Below are 21,154 nucleotides of genomic sequence, written 5' to 3'. Positions count from 1 at the left end.
TGTCAAACTGCTTTGCTTTATACTTGGCCAGGCACAGTTGTAAATGAGAACTTGTTCTCAACTTGCCTACATGGCTAAATGAAGGTGAAAAAAATAAATATATAATAATAAATGGTGGTACAAATGGGCTAATATCGGAAACCCTGAACAAAAATCTTAAGTAATTGCGTCAGATGCTCGATTAAGGGGAGATGTTAAGAGAAATATACTAATGCAACTTGTGAAGTCTCCACCACCCGAAATGGAAACCCTCTGCTAGTTTCAGGAAAGTCTATGGGCCAAATGTCCCCTTTCCTTCCAAAAAATTCGGAAGAGGGGAGCACCTGGGAAATGATCACTGATGAAAAATCAGTGTGCCGGACCAAAATTCCTCGTTAGTCGTTGTATCCTACAGTCTGTTGACAGACACTACCACCATTAATATTATGTGTGTCTGTCCACAAGAGATTACAGTAACACTTTATTTGACACCTAGCATCATAACACGTCATGACACAGTCATAACCTACATAAGAGTGTCAAAACCTATCACACAAGGCAAATCATTCCATTACACCAGTGGTTCCCAAACTTTTTATAGTTCTGTACTTCTTCAAACATTCAACCTCCAGCTGCGTACCCCCTCTAACACCAGGGTCAGCGCACTCACAAATGTTGTTTTTTGCCATTATTGGAAGCCTGCCACACACACACTATACAATACATTTATTAAACATAAGAATGAGTGTGACTTTTTGTCACAACCTGGCTCATGGGAAGTGGCAAAGAGCTCTTATAGGACCAGGGCACAAATAATAATATAATAATAATCAATAATTTTGCTCTTTATTTAACCATTTTACATATAAAACCTTATTTGTTAATCAAAAATTGTGAATAACTCACCACAGGTTAATGAGAAAGGTGTGCTTGAAAGGATGCACATAACTCTGCAATGTTGATTTGTATTGGAGTGAGTCTCAGTCGTAAATCATTGTCCACTCACAGTCTGTGCCTGTATTTAGTTTTCATGCTAATGAGGGCCGAGAATCCACTTTCACATAGGTACATGGTTGCATAAGGCAGTGTCTTAACAGCGCGATTTGCCAAGACAGGATACTCTGAGCGCAGCCCAATCTAGAAATCTGGCAGTGGTTTCTGATTAAATTCAATTTTCACAGAACCGCTTGTTGCAATTTTGAGGAGGCTCTCTTGTTCAGATATCGGTAAGTGGACTGGAGGCAGGGCATGAAAGGGATAATGATTCCAGTTGTTTGTGTCATCCGTTTCAGGAAAGTGCCTGTGTATTTGCGCACCCAACTCACTCAGGTGCTTCGCTATATCACATTTGACATTGTCCGTAAGCTTGAGTTCATTTGCACACAAGAAATCATACAATGAAAGACCTGTGTGTTATCCTTGTTTATGCAGACAGAGAAGAGCTCCAACTTCTTAATCATAGCCTCAATTTTGTCCCGCACATTGAATATAGTTGCGGAGAGTCCCTGTAATCCTAGTTTCAAATCATTCATGTGAAAAACATTCCCCAGATAGGCCAGTCATGTGAGAAACTCGTCATCATGCAAGAGGTCAGACAAGTGAAAATTATGGCCAGTAAACAAAACTTTAAGCTCGTCTCTCAATTAATAAAAAAACGTGTCAATACCTTTCCCCTTGCCCCTTGATAACCAGCACTCTTCTGTATGTTGTAAAAGCGTTACATGGTCGCTGCCCATATCATTGCATAATGCAGAAAATACACGAGAGTTCAGGGGCCTTGCTTTAACAAAGGTAACCATGTTCACTGTAGTGTCAAAACGTTTTCAAGCTGTCAGGCATTCCCCTTGGCAGCAAGATCCTCTTGGTGGATGCTGCAGTGTACCCGAGTGGCGTGGGGAGCAACTGCTTTCACGCCCATTACCACTCCACTATGTTTTGCGCCATCAGTACAGATACCAACATGAGCAGCAACTACGTTTGACTACATACGGACTGTTAGTGGAAATCCCCTGAGAGAGTAACGGTTAATGTGATTGGATGTGAATTGTTTGACTCGGCTACCTGTATTTGACATTGTGTTGTTATTTTGCTAAATACTACATGGTTTCATTTTATTTTTGACAGTGAAACAAGGTTAATCAGAAAAGAAAAAAAACTCACCCAAAAGTATAGTCCTGTTGGAAAATATAAATGGACTGTTTGAAAATGTGAAGATATATAAAAAAGAAAAGAAAAGTGAATCACATTTTTATTTGGCGTACCCCCGACGGTATTGCGCGTACACCTGCAGGTGGTCCCCAGTTTGGCAATACCTGCATTACATCAGAGCCTACTTCAACTCTATGATTATATTATATAACATTTTCTGAAATGTACTGTATTAAAGTATCATTGTAATTGCGTACACATTGATGTCCGACATGTACCTTCCCCAATGCTCTGTTGCTGATGAATGGGATGAATGCCGGAGCAAATTTCAGGAGCAAGCCCTACTTCCCAACCTGAGCACTTCGTTACAGCACCTCTGGTCTCTTGGCCCTCCCACCCAACCCAGGTCAAGCTCTTCTCTGATGCCCTGCCCATCTTTCAAAACATCTGAAACCCTACCTCTTTGTGGAGCATCTTAAATAATTCTCACGGCACCTCAGATACTTCTCATTTCCTGATAGCACTGACTTTGCTGATAAATACTTTGTTGAGGGAAAATGTACTTGACACGATTCTGATGTGTTGTTGCCTCAGCTACGTATCCATCTTAAGATGAATGTGCTAATTGTATGTCGCTCTGGATAAGAGAGTCTGCTAAATGACACAAATTTGAAAATGTAACTCTAAATCATATTATTTCTTCAAATGTGTTTTTTCCTGCCAAGAAGTTTCCTTTCGTTTGTTACTGTAGCCTCCCACAACTTCGTCACCAGAGATGTATTACTTTTTCTGATAAATATAAGTAAAGATCAGAAATCAGAATAGAGTACGCTACAATGCAGTGACACCACTAAAGAAAGCTGAAAACTAAAACTTCATACCAAATATGTGACCCAATTCAGGAAACTGGGCGTATGTTGCAAGTCACGACTTCACAGGAGAGCCGTTTTACCAAAATGCCTTTTTTGGCAGAAATGCCTTCTTGAACATGTAAACTTTCAAGTACCTTATTAACAAACGTGTATGCCATCTGTAAATACTAATAACATTGTTAAATTACGAGCCTTGTTGGTTAAGCCACAGAAAAAGTGAGCAACCTTCCTACTAGCCATGATTGGCTGAGATAATGAGTGGGCTGGACATGCCAAGAGAGGAGTTTGGATTGGTCTGCCATAGAAGTTTGTCCGTCTGTGTTGGTAATCCTGTCGAACGCAGCTTTAAAAAAATATATTGTGTAGTGGAGCTGCACAAGTGTTGCTCTCCACTTTCTGGAGGATCAAGTTTTGAAATCAGTGGAATTAGATATATGATAGCTAAAGAGATGGAGAAAACAGCTGTCTCTGGATTACATCTTCAAACTAAGGGCAACCGTGGCATATCATTCCTAACAGGGAGACGTGTCCATGCACGATGATGTATACAGGTAAGATAGTCTAGCGATAGCTAGCTACATTTTCAGATATTCCACGTTTTCTAATTTTGTCAGAAAGTGATTTCATTTCAAGCTAAAGTGTACTGTTAGCTAGCTAGCTAACATTAGCTGGCTGGCTTCCTAGCTAATGTTATTATTTGTTTCCCAGAGCTGTTTGCTGTTCTAGTTAGAGCCTAACGTTAGCTAGTTAACATTGAACATGGTTGGTTGGCTCCCAGCACTGAGGCATTTTGACACTGTTCATTGTTGTTTAATTAGCTAACGTTAGCTGGCTGGCTGGCTAACATGTCAGAGCAAAAACCAAGCCATGAGGTCGAAGGAATTGTCTGTAGCAGTTCGAGACAGGATTGTGCCGAGGCACAAATCTGGGGAAGGGTACCAAAACATTTCTGCAGCATTGAAGGTCCCCAAGAACACAGTGGCCTTTACTGAAAGGCACCAGTGGTGTAAATCACTTAAGTAAAAATATTTTAAAGTACTACTTAAGTCGTTTTTGTGGCTCAGCGGTCTAAGGCATTGCATCTATGTGCATGAGGCATCACTACAGTCCCTGGTTCGAAACCAGGCTATATCATCCGGCCGTGATTGGGAGTCCCATAGGGCGGGGCACAATTGGCCAAGCATCATCCGGGTTTGGCTGGGGTAGGCCGTCATTGTAAATAAGAATTTGTTCTTAAATTACTTGCCTAGTTAAATAAGGGTTACATTTAAAAACAATTTGCTTAATAAGGAATTTGAAATGGTTTATATTTTTACTTTTACTTTTGATACTTAATTAATTAAGTACATTTTAGCAATTGCATTGACTTTTGATACTTAAGTATATTTAAAACCAAATACTTTTAGACTTAACTCAAGCAGTATTTTACTGGGTGACTTTCCCTTTTACTTTAGTCATTTTCTATTAAGGTATCTTTACTTTTACTCATGTATGACAATTTAGTACTTTTTCCACCACTGAAAGGCACTTAAAGGACTCTCAGACCATTAGAAACAAGATTCTCTGGTCTGATGAATCTAAGATTGAACTCTTTGGACTGAATGCCAAGCCTCATGTCTGGAGGAAACCTGGCACCACCCCTACGGTGAAGCATGTTGGTGGCAGCATTATGCTGTGGGAATGTTTTTCAGCGACTGGGAGACTAGACAGGTTTGAGGGAAAGATGAGCAGAGAAAGCCTTCATGAAAACCTGCTCCAGAGCGCACAGGACCTCAGACTGGGGCGAAGGTTCACCTTCCAACAGGACAACGATCCCTAAGCACACGATCCCTAAGCACACAGCCAAGATGATGCAGGAGCGGCTTTGGGACAACTCTCTGTACAGTATGTCCTTGAGTGGCCCAGCCAGAGCCTGGACTTGAACCAGATCAAACATCTCTGGAGAGACCTGAAAATAGCTGTGCAGCGACGATCCCCATCCAACCTGACAGAGCTTGAGAGGATCTGCAGAGATGAATGGGAGAAACTCCCCAAATACAGTGGTGCCATGCTTGTAGCGTCATACCCAAGAAGACGAGGCTGTAATTGCTGCCAAAAGGTGCTTCAACACAGTATTAAGTAAAGGGTCTAAATACTTACAGTACCAGTCAAATGTTTGGACACACCAGGGTTTTTCTTTATTTGGACTATTTTCTACATTGTGGAATTGTACTGAAGACATCAAATATATGAAATAACACACATGGAATCATGTAGTAACCAGAGAAGTGTGAAACAAATCAAAATATATTTTATATTTGAGATTCTTCAAAGTAGCCACCCTTTGCCTTGATGACAGCTTTGCACACTCTTGGCATTCTCTCAAGCAGCTTCATGAGGGAGTCTCCTGGAATGCATTTCAATTAACACGCGTGCCTTGTTAAAAGTTCATTTGTGGGATTTCTTTACTTCTTAATGCGTTTGAGCCAATCAGTTATGACAAAGTAGGGGTGGTATCAGTGGAGGCTCCTTAGAGGAGGAAGGGGAGGTCCATCCTGCTCAGTGAATTTCATAAAAATAAAAATTGTAAAACATTGAAAAAGTGACCATTTTTAGATAAAACTATACCAAATATATTGACATCACCAAATAATTGATTAAAAGACACTGTTTTGCAATGAAGGTCTACAGTAGCCTCAACAGCACTCTGTAGGGTAGCACCATTGTGTATCCGTAGGACAGCTAGCTTCCGTCCTCCTCTTGGTACATTGCCTTCAATACACAACCTAGGAGGCTCTTGGTTCTCACCCCCTTCCATAGACTTACACAGTAATTATGACAATTTCCGGAGGACACCAAACACCTGGCTCAAACATAGGGATGCTACGTAAGCTAGCTGGCTATGACTATCCAACACAACACTGGAACTCTTCCAAGTCATGGTAAGCTTTTGGTTTTATTAATTTATTGCCACCGGGGCCCTACGGTGTAACTGCTTACTGACTATACACTGTAAGGTTACTGCACGATTGTAGTGGGTTTACCAACACATTAGTTCTATTAGCTACAGTGGGGCAAAAAAAGTATTTAGTCAGTTCAGTTTAAGTTCTCCAACTTAAAAAGATGAGAGAGGCCTGTAATTTTCATCATAGCTACACTTCAACTATGACAGACAAAATTAGGAGAAAAAAACCCAGAAAATCACATTGTAGGATTTTTAATGAATTTATTTGCAAATTATGGTGGGAAAAAGTTTATCTCAATACTTTGTTATATACCCTTTGTTGGCAATGACAGAGGTTAAATGTTTTCTGTAAGTCTTCACAAGGTTTTCACACACTGTTGCTGGTATTTTGGCCTATTCCTCCATGCAGATCTCCTCTAGAGCAGTGATGTTTTGGGGCTGTTGCTGGGCAACACACACTTTCAACTCCCTCAAAAGATTTCCTATGGGGTTGAGATCTGGAGACTGGCTAGGCCACTCCAGGACCTTGAAATCCTTCTTACGAAGCCACTCCTTCGTTGCCCGGGCGGTGTGTTTGGGATCATTGTCATGCTGAAAGACCGAACCATGTTTCATCTTCAATGCCCTTGCTGATGGAAGGAGGTTTTCACTCAAAATCTCACGATACATGGCCCCATTCATTCTTTCCTTTACACGGATCAGTCGTCCTGGTCCCTTTACAGAAAAACAGCCCCAAAGCATGATGTTTCCACCCCCATGCTTCACAGTAGGTATGGTGTTCTTTGGATGCAACTCAGCATTCTTTGTCCTCCAAACACGACGAGTTGTGTTTTACCAAAAAGTTATATTTTGGTTTCATCTGACCATATGACATTCTCCCAATCTTCTTCTGGATCATCCAATGCTCTCTAGCAAACTTCAGACGGGCCTGGACATGTAGTGGCTTAAGCAGGGGGACACGTCTGGCACTACAGGATTTGAATCCCTGGCTGCGTAGTGTGTTACTGATGGTAGGCTTTGTTACTTTGATCCCAGCTCTCTGCAGGTCATTCACTAGGTCGCCCTGTGTGGTTCTGGGATTTTTGCTCACCGTTCTTGTGATCATTTTGACCCCACGGGGTGAGATCTTTTGTGGAGCCCCAGATCGAGGGAGATTATTAGTGGTCTTGTATGTCTTCCATTTCCTAATAATTGCTCCCACAGTTGATTTATTCAAACCAAGCTGCTTACCTATTGCAGATTCAGTCTTCCCAGCCTGGTGCAGGTCTACAATTTTGTTTCTGGTGTCCTTTGACTGCTCTTTGGTCTTGGCCATAGTGGAGTTTGGAGTGTGACTGTTTGAGGTTGTGGACAGGTGTCTTTTATACTGATAACAAGTTCAAACAGGTGCCATCAATACAGGTAACGAGTGGAGGACAGAGAAGCCTCTTAAAGAAGAAGTTACAGGTCTGTGAGAGCCAGAAATCTTGCTTGATTGTAGGTGACCAAATACTTATTTTCCACCATAATTTGCAAATAAATTATTTTTTTCTCATTTTGTCTGTCATAGTTGAAGTGTACCTATGATGAAAATTACAGGCCTCTCATCTTTTTAAGTGGGAGAACTTGCACAATTGGTGGCTGACTAAATACTTTTTTGCCCCACTGTATGTTGACTTAGGATGTTACTTTAGCAAATATGGGGTCAACGATGAAAGCGTCTTAGACGGAAGCAAACGAAACAGGGATAAAAATACCTGAATTTGTCCAATAGAAACTCTTGTTTGCAACTGTTGGACTGAGGATTAGAAGAAGAAGAAGAAGAAGAATATGCTATTTAGCAGACGCTTTTATCCAAAGCGACTTACAGTCATGTGTGCATACATTCTATGTATGGGTGGTCCCGGGGATTGAACCCACTACCCTGGCGTTACAAGCGCCATGCTCTACCAACTGAGCTCCAGAAGGACCACCAAGAGTGTGCAAGGCGGTATCATATGTGTCACTGTCTGTCATCTTAAACTTTTCTCTCGACCTGTGTGCACCTACGCTGTAAACTTTCATTCATAGGTTAGGTTATAATAACCTCATGACCGCCACTGGGTGGTATACAGGACGTAGCCGTATTTGGTAAATGACCAAGTCCATATTATGGCAAGGACAGCTCAAATAAGCAAAGAGAAACGACAGTCCATCATTCCTTTATTAAGACGTTAAGGTCAGTGGTAGCACTAAGTATACATGTATATTTCAGCAAAACCACGGAGGACTACAATAATATTCTTGTGAAAAAACAAACTTTGGTTCCAAAATATGGACATTTATAGAATCTGTCACAGAAAATGTGTTGTTTTTGTAAGAGTAATAATATAAGCCAGATAGGCCTATCACGTACATGACCATAGGTCAGTCATAAGTCCCAAAGAGTGTGTTTTGTCCTGCTCCTACCTTCATCCCAGTCATCAGTGACAGAGCATTGGGCTAGTCACGTTTGACATCAATGTGTGTACAATGACAGTGGTAATACAATTGCCAATTTTAGGTCATGTTATTTAACAGACGGTAATACATTCTAAGTACATTAGACTACATTCAGCATTTTTAGGCTTTATCACCAATAGTTACAAAAAATATATAGAAGTAGTATTAAATTGGTATTATAATGCTGCAAATATTGTTTCCACTAATATTACTCCACAAGGCCAATGCATTAGTCACCCGAATACTCCTCTCATGTCCTTGTTTTTCCTATCTGCCTGACGTCAGCCCAGGCTGCTGGATGCCATGCTAAGCCCCAGGCTGAAAATCTATCCAGCATCCACTCCACCGAAAACACACCTGTCCCTGCTCTGCACTAAAACCTAGCAATTAACTACCAGGGTTGTGTTTTTCTTCACACAAAACTCAACATAGTGCCTGTACAAAGGAGAGAAACTACCCTGAGAGAATGTTTAACCCTCTCCAAACTCCCTCTCTCTCTCTCTTTCTCTATTTCTGCCACTTGTTCCTATGCCCCACCCCCCTTTCCTTATTCTCTCTCACTTTCCAGAGAGAGGTTGTTTCAGGTTACCTCCCGTGGGACATGATGCACTGTCTCTGTTGTTCACATTGTTCCTGCCCGGGTCGAGAGGGCAAGAAAGGAGGCAAGAACGAAACTGCCAGTCATGTTTGTTTTTGTTACTTTACCTGCCAGTATCTCCCCCCTCTCCTTTCTCTTTCTCAGTAAGGCCTTGGATTCGTCGACAGCAAAGTCTAGCTCTGTTTTGCCTCGAGCCATGATATAATGATTTGATATTCGATATGCATCATTCTCTTTGTAAAAGGATTTGGGAAGTAACTTAATGCATTTATTAATGTCACTAGATATGAACTGCAATAAATGAATAGCTTTAATAATTATATCAACAGAGTCGATGGAATGTGAGGAGTTACATTGAGTAGGGTCGGTACTTTTAGAGGAATAATGGATTCAGTGCTTTTAAAGTTAGAATCCCAGGAGGTGAGAGGGAGAGAAACTGTGACTAGCCACTGCCATTTGACCATGTGTTGACAGTGCGGTGGCATGTTATTCTAACAGAGTGCACTCATACATGTAGAGCAGCCGGCTCTGGCCTGCTGTATCTCCTATGTGTTAGGGAGCTCCCGGTCCCCTAACATTCCCCTAGCCTTCCCTGTCCGTCCCTCTGCTCTCATTCCAGGGAAACATGTGCGCTGGAATTCACTTCCAATTAAGACCGGGATTAGCCGGGCCACTGTGGGAACAGGGCAGAGTGTGGGAACGCTGTGCGGAGGGGCTGCCTGTCCCCCTCTCTTTCTCGCCCTCTCTCTCCCACTCTCTCTCTCTCAGTGCCCTTTCTCTGTCTATCCTTGTCTGTCACTCACGGATGTCTATCTCGTCATCAAATTTTTTCAAAACCCATCTTTCTTTTATTGTCGCAAATAGTTCTTCCCCTCCATCATTCTATAATACTGTAGACCCCCCCCCCTCCCTCCTTTTTCTCACCCCTTTATTTTCCCTTTCCCTTGCTTCTCTCTCACGTCTCTCCACAGCTTTCATGCTTTATTCTCTCAGAAGTGCACCAGCTCCCCAGTCCCCCCCCCTTTCTCCCTCTCTAGATCACATTGAAAGGCTATCTGGAGGGGTGCTGGAGACACATGAATGGCTCAAGCTGTAGGGTTGAAAGAGGGAAAGAAGGTGCCTCAAAAAGTGAGTTGCTTTATCTTAATTCTGACAGAGCAAGAAGTTGAAATTAACAAATTCAAACATTCAATACGGCTTTACTGAATTTTTACACTAAATTAAACTACAATTTATTATTTGTGATGGAAAGCACAGGCATAATAAGCCAGAACTCCAGATTTTGTTTTAATTTAGATTGTGTCTAATATTCATTTGATGAATATGTATTTGGGAAACATCCATAGGAATGCACTCAATGAACTTGTCGTTCCCACTGACCTTGTCCTTCTCTTCTATCTCGTGATTTCCCAGTCATTATCACACTGAATTCCTCTCTCACCACCTCTGCTACATTCCTCCTCTCCATTGTCACCTTCACTACCACACTCCCAATCATTCTCCTTTTCCTGGTGTTCCCCCAAATCCCTTCCCTCTCCACTTCTCCACACAAGGCTTGTCTGTTCCAATTATGATGCGAGCGTCCAGGCCCCGGCTCACACGCACTCCTCGCACTCACGCACGCACACACCAACACAGCCCTGTTCTCATTAAGCCCGTATCAATTAGGCGTCAGCCCCCTAAAACAAAGAGCCTCTTTACGAGTGGCCTGGCGGCCCACGGCCGGGCCGTGTGAGGTGCTTCCTTTCCAGTGCTACAGTACACCCTGCTTCCCATCCTCATTCATCCTCGTTTTTTTCCACTGGAGCTGTCTCTGACCTGTCTGGCTCCTAAGCATCTAGTTAGCATATTTAACCTAAAAAGGCCCACATGAACATACTGTATCTAACTATTTGTAAAGTTATTATGGTGAAATATAGTGTTGGATTAATTTGAGGGATGGTAACCCATTAGAGTTGGTTGACTAGAAAAGAAAACCTTAAAACCAATGTTTTCTCTTTTCATTTCCTTATTGACTGTACACTACGAAGCTCCTTGTTTGCAGAGGCCTCAGCAGCACAGTGCAGTACTTAGCCCTCTGCCTTTGTTGGCTCACCCTTAGCCAGCAACCTGGTTTTGATTTTCCCACAGATCTGCCGGTGAGAGAGGAGTATCGTCCCCTCTTTGGCACAGTGACTATGTTGGCACTGACCCAGCCTGTACCCCCTCCTCTCACACCCCTCTTTATTCCCAGGGGTCCTAGGAGTGTAATACATTACTAACAAAATTCCACTTCCCATTCCCCCCTCTCCCAACTCCCACAGTTGGCATGCCCCCTAAAATAGGGATTGGGGCCATGATATGACTCTCCCTCCTCTCCCTCTCGCATTCTCTAGCTCCATCTTTCCATCACTCCCTAGTTTGTTTTCTGTTTCAGTGTTGAGTCACTCTTAAGTCCTAACCAGCTGTTATTGATACAGATTCCACCATTCCACTTAGGCTGAAGAAGTGTTACGAAAACATTCACAGAACGCTGACCCTAATTTGATAATGTCAAGTTGAAAAGAGGCAGGTTGATTTGTCACTGCTGGTATGTCAGCTGTAGGGTCGATGGCATGAACATGTCAGCAGCCTTCGTTGTGTCAAGGCTGTGGAACGAACAAACGCACCAGGCCTTTCACTGTTAAAAGGATTTAGGGAGTATAGATTTGTGCCTCGTTCAAAAAAAAGCACTGCCTATGTCATCAATACGAGCTTACATTCTCGAAGTGCCCGGGATCACCAGGGTCGCGGTTCTCGTCTGATCTCACCCTCAGAGGGACTATATTCTTGGTTGTGTGTGTGTGTGTGTGTCTGGATAACTTGTAATGATATTATTCTCACCCGGGTGATCATTCATTGTCAGCACGCTTTCTTTTCCCCAGCTCGTAAAAATTGACATAAGCTTGACAAACATTCCTGCCATTTTCTTCTCAAGGCCAGAGTTCTTTGGGCCCTTTCTACAGGGAACCAGTGGCAGGAGCACCACCCTCTGGTGATAATGTATAGAGACAAATGCCATTTCCCAGCAATGTCAGCTGTTTTACTGCAGGCTAATATGGCTGTTTTATGGAGAAGGCCAAAGAGATGGAGAAGGGCAAAGAGATAGAGACTGAGACATCTCAGTGTGGCATTTTTAGAGGAGGCCCATGTACTGAGTAAGAGGAGCGGGTATTTATTGGCGAGTATTTATTGAATTTGCATCGGGGGCAATAAAATATCACACGTGATGGACCATTTAGAGGAGAGACCGAAGCCCAATTTGTATCCCTCTATTTATTCAGCTCCATTCCAAAACAGTGACAAACATCAAAATGTAGACGGATTTGAAGAGGGATTGAACGAGGAGATTCCTAGTAATCGTAAGTGATCAGAGCAGATACAAGAAGAGAGCACTACAAACGAGCTAGCTTGAGCTATCTAATTTGTCCTGGGATATAAACATTGGGTTGTTATTTTACCTGAAATGCAGAAGGTCCTTTACTCTGACAATTAATCCACACATAAAAGGGTAAACCAAGTTAGTTTCTAGTAATCTCTCCTCCTTCAGTCTTCTTCTTTGGACTTTATATGGCGGTTGGCAACCAATTTTAAGGTGCATAACCACCATCAACTGGACTGGAGTGTGGACCTCAGTTCGTCATTCAATCACCCACATGGTAAATGCTCCTAAAAACCAATGAGGAGATGGAAGGGGCGGGACTTGCAGCACGTGACATATTTTAGCCCTGGCTATGCAGATGCTCGTTGACATGCTCGAGTAATTTGGATGCAATGATTGAATAACATGTATGTGTAAATGTATTTGGCAATGCTCACGCACATAATGCCAGCGGTGTGGTCAGCAAGTAACTAGCAAGCTAGCTTATTAGCTAACACACACTGTCGCCACAGCCTCCCATCTGCTGTGCGAGAGGCGGGGCGAACGGAAGACAGTGTCCTTCGCCCCCATGTGTCAGGAACGTTTTTCTCTGGTACATAGCAGGCAGGAGCGCCACCATGTGCCGGCTAACTTTCAACCTAGCACATGGTGTCTCCCCAGCCGCCCGCCTGCTGTGCTATTGTGGGAGGAGACCGGTAACAGTATCCTTCACGCCCGCTTGTCGGGAACAGTTTTCCCGCAGTTCTTTTAACAACAGTGAAGGCAGGTGTTCGGCAGGTTGGAGGGAAGGAAACTGTCTAGCGGTGTAGCTCCGACAAGCTGGCAAGGATGACTCTCGGAGGTGGGGGCGAAAACTCATAGTACTTTTATTTTCGTTTTGACTCACATTCAAAAGTGTCACAAGCATGAAGATGTCCAGAACTCATCAAATCAAATTACATTTTATTTGTCACATAAACATGGTTAGCAGATGTTAATGCGAGTGTAGCGAAATGCTTGTGCTTCTAGTTCCGACAATGCAGTAATAACCAACAAGTAATCTAGCTAACAATTCCAAAACTACTACCTTATAGACACAAGTGTAAGGGGATAAAAAATATGTGCATAAAGATGTATGAATGATTGATGGTACAGAGCAGCATAGGTAAGATACAGTAGATGGTATTGAGTACAGTATATACATATGAGATATATGAGATGAGTATGTAGACAAAGTGGCATAGTTCAAGTGGCTAGTGATACATATATTACATAAAGATGCAGTAGATGATAGAGTACAGTATATACATATACATATGAGATGAATAATGTAGGGTATGTAAACATTATATTAGGTAGCATTGTTAAAGTGGCTAGTGATATATTTTACATCATTTCCCATCAATTCCCATTATTAAAGTGGCTGGAGTTGAGTCAGTGTGTTGGCAGCAGCCACTCAATGTTAGTGGTGGCCACTCAATGTAACAGTCTGATGGCCTTGAGATAGAAGCTGTTTTTCAGTCTCTCGGTCCCAGCTTTGATGCACCTGTACTAACCTCGCCTTCTGGATGATAGCGGGGTGAACAGGCAGTGGCTCGGGTGGTTGTTGTCCTTGATGATCTTTATGGCCTTCCTGTGACATCGGGTGGTGTAGGTGTCCTGGAGGGCAGGTAGTTTGCCCCCGGTGATGCGTTGTGCAGACCTCACTACCCTCTGGAGAGCCTTACGGTTGTGGGCGGAGCAGTTGCCGTACCGGGCGGTGATACAGCCCAACAGGATGCTCTCGATTGTGCATCTGTAGAAGTTTGTGAGTGCTTTTGGTGACAAGCCAAATTTCTTCAGCCTCCTGAGGTTGAAGAGGCGCTGCTGCGCCTTCTTCACGATGCTGTCTGTGATGTGTACGCCGAGGAACTTAAAACGTACCTCCCTCTCCACTACTGTTCCATCGATGTGGATAGGGGGGTGTTCCTTCAAGTCCACAATCATCTCCTTAGTTTTGTTGACGTTGAGTGTGAGGTTATTTTCCTGACACCACACTCCGTGGGCCCTCACCTCCTCCCTGTAGGCCGTCTCGTCGTTGTTGGTAATCAAGCCTACTACTGTTGTGTCGTCCGTAAACTTGATGATTGAGTTGGAGGCGTGCGTGGCCACGCAGTCGTGGGTGAACAGGGAGTGCAGGAACCAATGTGATGGGGGGGTTCAGGAAGGAACCAATGGAATGCAGGAATGCCCAAATGCAGGAATACACAGAATTTCTGGCTGCAGTCACGCACTATTGGTATACTTTCGAAGTATTGGAATTAAGCCAAGATAGTGAATCTAAAGGAAATTTCAATGGAGAACTTGATCAAATGTCTTTGGAGGAGTTGGCAGAATACATTTTTTTCAGTGACATTTGCTGTATATGACCATTTCTGAAACACATTAACAATTGCGAATTGTTGTGGACCTGTAAAAGATCGTTTGAATTCAATAATGTTTTTGTATTTACTTTCTCCCGAACCTAAATATGCTGCACTGTCCGCAAATTCTGAAACAGTCTACTCTAAACTACAATAGGCCTACTTACAGTGGTAGCCTATACACTTCAATGCAAAAGATCAACTGTCAGCAATGATTACATCAGCCAATGATTACATCTTGGTATTTAGCTACCTGTTTTTTAGTTATGAATAAGTCATCATATTTTCTCCATTCGCACAAGGCTACTTTTCTGAAGTTGGCGGGACGATAAGCACATTCTCACGGTCAAGTTGAGTTTTTATGAATGCCACCTTTAGCATGAAAACTGGCGTATGCATGTTTTGGGGTATATTTTGTGTGTATCGGTATGTACGTTTATAAATGAGGCCCCAGGAGTTCATAATGAAGTACTTTAGTAGATCACTTACCATTCAGCCCCACTGCAACCTCCTGCAGCTGCTTCCCATGGCAGTATACTCATAGACGCTCTGAACCGTTCCAGCTTCAGAGACACGTTGCCTCTTTCCCGCTCCTGGGTGGTCCGACTCAGTCTGCCCTTGTAGCCCCTCACCTCGGTCAACTGGCCCCTCTTATACAGGTAAAGACACTGTTTTCTTAAACCACCGGATTGTCATGGCAACAGCACTGATCTCAGGGGACAAGTGACTGGGAAGGGTGACCTCACGGTCAACATAAGTCTCCACCTTGCTTTGGGGGCTAAGTTTGGACTCGTCTGTTTGGGGTAAGAGAAACATTATGGGTTATCTCTGTCACAAATACATGCAGACCATTGACAAGAATGTGCACACTATGTAATCAAGCAAACTGTTTGTGAAATGCTTCTTTCTCATGGTAAATTCATGCAAAAACAAATAGGCCTGAGACTGTAACGTGGTGACTTACCATGATCTCTGGCCATTTTCCCTACATAATAAAAACATTGATCAGGGAATGATAATCAAGTAATAAAACCTGATTTTTATAAAATTATAGTGTGTTGTTGTTTATTCCTTATGCATTCCTCTATTCATTTATCCAATTACCTTTCTCAAGAACGTGTCTATTTTTGAAGGTGAAATATACAGACATTCACTTTTACCTTTACTGGTCTTCCTTAAGTATCTGTGGTGGTTCATTTCTTTACTATCAAATGAGGAGAGACACACTGATCACACAAGTCAGAGTTGATATTTTTACTACCTTTATGCAACAGGTTGAAATGATTAGATTTGTTATTTTATTTGTATTTATTTCACCTTTATTTAACCAGGTAGGCAAGTTGAGAACAAGTTCTCATTTACAATTGCGACCTGGCCAAGATGAAGCAAAGCAGTTCGACACATACAACGGCACAGAGTTACACATGGAGTAAAACAAACATACAGTCAATAATCCAGTATAAACAAGTCTATATATGATGTGAGCAAATGAGGTGAGATAAGGGAGGTAAAGGCAAAAAAAGGCCATGGTGGCAAAGTAAATACAATATAGCAATATAACACTGGAATGGTAGATTTGCAGTGGAAGAATGTGCAAAGTAGAAATAAAAATAATGGGGTGCAAAGGAGCAAAATAAATAAATAAAATAAATACAGTAGGGAACGAGGTAGTTGTTTGGGCTAAATTATAGGTGGGCTATGTACAGGTGCAGTAATCTGTGAGCTGCTCTGACAGTTGGTGCTTAAAGCTAGTGAGTGAGATATGTGTTTCCAGTTTCAGAGATTTTTGTAGTTTGTTCCAGTCATTTGCAGCAGAGAACTGGAAGGAGAGGCGGCCAAAGAAAGAATTGGCTTTGGGGGTGACCAGAGAGATATACCTGCTGGAGCGCGTGCTACAGGTGGGTGATGCTATGGTGACCAGCGAGCTGAGATAAGGGGGGACTTTACCTAGCAGGGTCTTGTAAATGACATGGAGCCAGTGGGTTTGGCGACAAGTATGAAGCGAGGAGAGCGACATCATTGATGTATACAAAGAAGAGAGTCGGTCCAAGAATTGAACCCTGTGGCACCCCCATAGAGACTGCCAGAGGTCCGGACAGCAGACCCTCCGATTTGACACACTGAACTCTTATCAGAGAAGTAGTTGGTGAACCAGGCGAGGAAATCATTTGAGAAACCAAGGCTGTTGAGTCTGCCGATGAGGATGTGGTGATTGACAGAGTCAAAAGCCTTGGCCAGATCAATGAATACGGCTGCACAGTAATGTTTCTTATTGATGGCGGTTAATATATCGTTTAGGACCTTGAGCGTGGCTGAGGTGCACCCATGACCAGCTCTGAAACCAGATTGCATAGCAGAGAAGGTATGGTGAGATTCGAAATGGTCGGTAATCTGTTTGTTGACTTGGCTTTCGAAGACCTTAGAAAGGCAGGGTAGGATAGATATAGGTCTGTAGCAGTTTGAGGCAAGAGTGTCCCCCCCTTTGAAGAGGGGGATGACCGCAGCTGCTTTCCAATCTTTGGGAATCTCAGACAACACGAAAGAGAGGTTGAACAGGCTAGTAATAGGGGTGGCAACAATTTCAGCAGATAATTTTTTAGAAAGAAAGGGTCCAGATTGTCTAGGCCTGCTGATTTGTAGGGGTCCAGAATTTGCAGCTCTTTCAGAACATCAGCTGACTGGATATGGGAGAAGGAGAAATGGGGAAGGCTTGGGCGAGTTGCTGTGGGGGGTGCAGTGCTGTTGACCGGGGTAGGAGTAGCCAGGTGGAAAGCATGGTCAGCCGTAGAAAAATGCTTATTGAAATTCTCAATTATAGTGGATTTATCAGTGGTGACAGTGTTTCCTATCTTCAGTGCAGTGGGCAGCTTGGAGGAGGTGTTATTATTCTCCATGGACTTTACAGTGTCCCAGAACCTTTTTGAGTTAGTGTTGCAGGAAGTTAATTTCTGCTTGAAAATGCTAGCCTTGGCTTTTCAAACTGCCTGTGTAAAATGATTTCTAGCTTCCCTGAACAGCTGCATATCACGGAGGCTGTTCGATGCTAATGCAGAACGCCATAGGATGTTTTTGTGTTGGTTAAGGGCAGTCAGGTCTGGGGAGAACCAAGGGCTATATCTGTTCCTGGTTCTAAATTTCTTGAATGGGGCATGCTTATTTAAGATGGTTAGGAAGGCATTTTAAAAAATAACCAGGCATCCTCTACTGACGGGATGAGATCAATATCCTTCCAGGATACCCCGGCCAGGTCGATTAGAAAGGCCTGCTCGCTGAAGTGTTTCAGGGAGCGTTTGACAGTGATTAGTGGAGGTCGTTTGACCGCTGACCCATTACTGACTCATTGCAGGCAATGAGGCAGTGATCACTGAGATCTTGGTTGAAGACAGCAGAGGTGTATTTAGATGGCAACTTGGTTAGGATGATATCTATGAGGGTGCCCGTGTTTAAGGCTTTGGGGAGGTACCTGGTAGGTTCATTGATAATTTGTGTGAGATTGAGGGCATCAAGCTTAGATTGTAGGATGGCTGGGGTGTTAAGCATGTTCCAGTTTAAGTCGCCTAGCAGCACGAGCTCTGAAGATAGATGGGGGGCAATCAGTTCACATATGGTGTCCAGAGCACAGCTGGTCTTTAGCAGGCGGCAACGGTGAGAGACTTGTTTTTAGAGAGGTCGATTTTTAAAAGTAGAATTTCAAATTGTTTGGGTACAGACCTGGATAGTAGGTCAGAACTCTGCAGGCTATCTTTTTTCAATTTAATTTTGTTTAATTTATACCCCTTTTTTCTCCCCAATTTCGTGGTATCCAATTGTTGTAGTAGCTTGTCGTAGTAGTAGCTTGACAATATCTTGTCTCATCGCTACAACTCCCGTACGGGCTCGGGAGAGACGAAGGTTGAAAGTCATGTGTCCTCCGATACATAACCCAACCAGCCTTACTGCTTCTTAACACAGCGCGCATCCAACCCGGAAGCCAGCCGCACCAATGTGTCGGAGGAAACACAGTGCACCTGGCAACCTTGGTGCACTGCGCCCGGCCCGCCACAGGAGTCGCTGGTGCACAATGAGACAAGGACATCCCTACCGACCAAGCCCTCCCTAACCCGGACGACGCTAGGCCAATTGTGCGTCGCCCCACGGACCTCCCGGTCGCGGCCGGTTACGACAGAGCCTGGGCGCGAACCCAGGGACTCTGATGGCACAGCTGGCGCTGCGCCACCGGGAGGCCCCCTGCAGGCTATCTTTGCAGTAGGCTATCTTTGCAACACCGCCCCCTTCGGCAGTTCTATCTTGTCTGAAAATGTTGTAGTTTGGGATGAAAATGTCAGAATTTTTGGTGGTCTTCCTAAGCCAGGATTCAGACACAGCTAGAACATCCGGGTGGGCAGAGTGTGCTAAAGCAGTGAGTAAAACAAACTTAGGGAGGAGGCTTCTTATGTTAACATGCATGAAACTAAGGCTATTACGGTTACAGAAGTCATCAAAAGAGAGCACCTGGGGAATAGGAGTGGAGCTAGGAACTGCAGGGCCTGGATTCACCTCTACATCGCCAGAGGAGGAGTAGGATAAGGGTACGGCTAAAAGCAATAAGAATTGGTTATCTAGAACGTCTGGAACAGAGAGTAAAAGGAGGTTTCTGGGGGCGATAAAATAGCTTCAAGGTATAATATACAGACAAAGGTATGGTAGGATGTGAATACAGTGGAGGTAAACCTAGGTATTGAGTGATGATAAGAGAGATATTGTCTCTAGAAACATCATTGAAACCAGGAGATGTCATCGCATGTGTGGGTGGTGGAACTAATAGGTTGGATAAGGTATAGTGAGCAGGACTAGAGGCTCTACATTGAAATAGACCGGGTCCGGATAGGTGATTGTAGCCCAGGACTGACTGATGGAACTCTTCAGCTGGCTAGCTCCGGAATAATTGATGTTTGCTCCGGAATCGACGAAAGCCGATAGTCACACGGATAGCAGCTAGCTAGCTGCGAGATCCAGGTATAAATGTCCAGAGTTTGCGCTTGAAATCCGGGGACATGAAGAGAAAAATAGGCCCGCTATGTTCCGGTCCAAGCCACACCGTACAAAACTGGCGATAGATTTTCGAGCTGAAGGATAGCTGGTGACCACAAACCGTGGTTAGCTGAATACTAACGATTAGCCAGTAAAGAAGCTAACTAGCTTCTGATTAGCTTCTGGCTAGCTTCTGGATTAGCTTCTGGTTAGCTTCTGATTAGCTTCTGGCTAGCTTCTGATTAGTTTCTGGCTAGCTTCTGGTTAGCTTCTATGGAGGATTACAGATTTGAGGTAAATAATATATATACTTTTTTAATTTAAATATAAATTGGTGAATCGGGTTGCATGAGAGTGTTTTGAAGATGAGTTTATGGAAAATAAAAATAAAATATATAAAAAGGTATGCGAAGAAAGTTGTAAATATATATATATATACGGGACACGACAAGACGAGGACAAAAGACTTCTGAAGATTACTGGAAAGGAGTTCTGGGTTTGTTTATTGTTTATCTTAGGTGTCAATTTCACTTAATGAAACACTATAATCTGATGTGTTTTGTGTAGGATTCTTCCTTCCAGGACTGATGGAAGTCCCCTACAGTATGAATGTTAAGGGAGACATATGAGAACATGCCTCAAACAACTTTTATTAAATGCCTAGGATTAAATATCACTGATTCCTTAGGCTGAGAAATGTACTACATTTGCGACAGGAAAACGTATTACATTTAGAGGGGTGACAGGAACAATCTAAGGCGAAACAGCTATCACATATTTGTTGGACATTGGTACCAGGATCATTTTACATAATTATGGAAAAGAGAGACCAGTAATATAATATAATATGGGACTAAATTGTTAGACTCGGTGGCGAGATACATTTAGCTGTGTCTAAGGGTAGCGCATGCTAAATTAAATCATATAAACATTGAGGTAGATTAAAACAAACTATTAATGATTTGAGGGAGTACAGTGGACCTATCATGATTTTCAGGTTTTGTTTGTAGTTAAAACTTTTGGCTTTCTGAATCAGTGTAGTAGAGTGAATGCTGACAAAAATGTTTTGTGTTTTTTTCTGGGAAAATGGGGGTTTCATTTTGGGAAGAGCAGTGATTGAGATTAAGGCCTTGAATTACCAAATTAAATCAGGCCTGGACACTTTTTGTTTGTTTTTACCTTAAGGTTTGCAAATACCCACACACAACACACTTGATATGTCTATTTGTTGGTGGTTTTAAAATACTATGTTTGATTTGTGTGTTCTATTTCTTTTGGGTTTAATGAGTTTTCCATTTGTCTTAGTGCCAAGGTATCTTAAAGGGGCACGCACTCACACACATGGAATTTTCAGTGTTTTAA

The sequence above is a fragment of the Oncorhynchus gorbuscha genome, linkage group LG11, assembly GCF_021184085.1.
Source record: "Oncorhynchus gorbuscha isolate QuinsamMale2020 ecotype Even-year linkage group LG11, OgorEven_v1.0, whole genome shotgun sequence".
Lineage (NCBI taxonomy): Eukaryota > Metazoa > Chordata > Actinopteri > Salmoniformes > Salmonidae > Oncorhynchus > Oncorhynchus gorbuscha.
Note: the sequence above shows the minus strand (reverse complement) of the source record.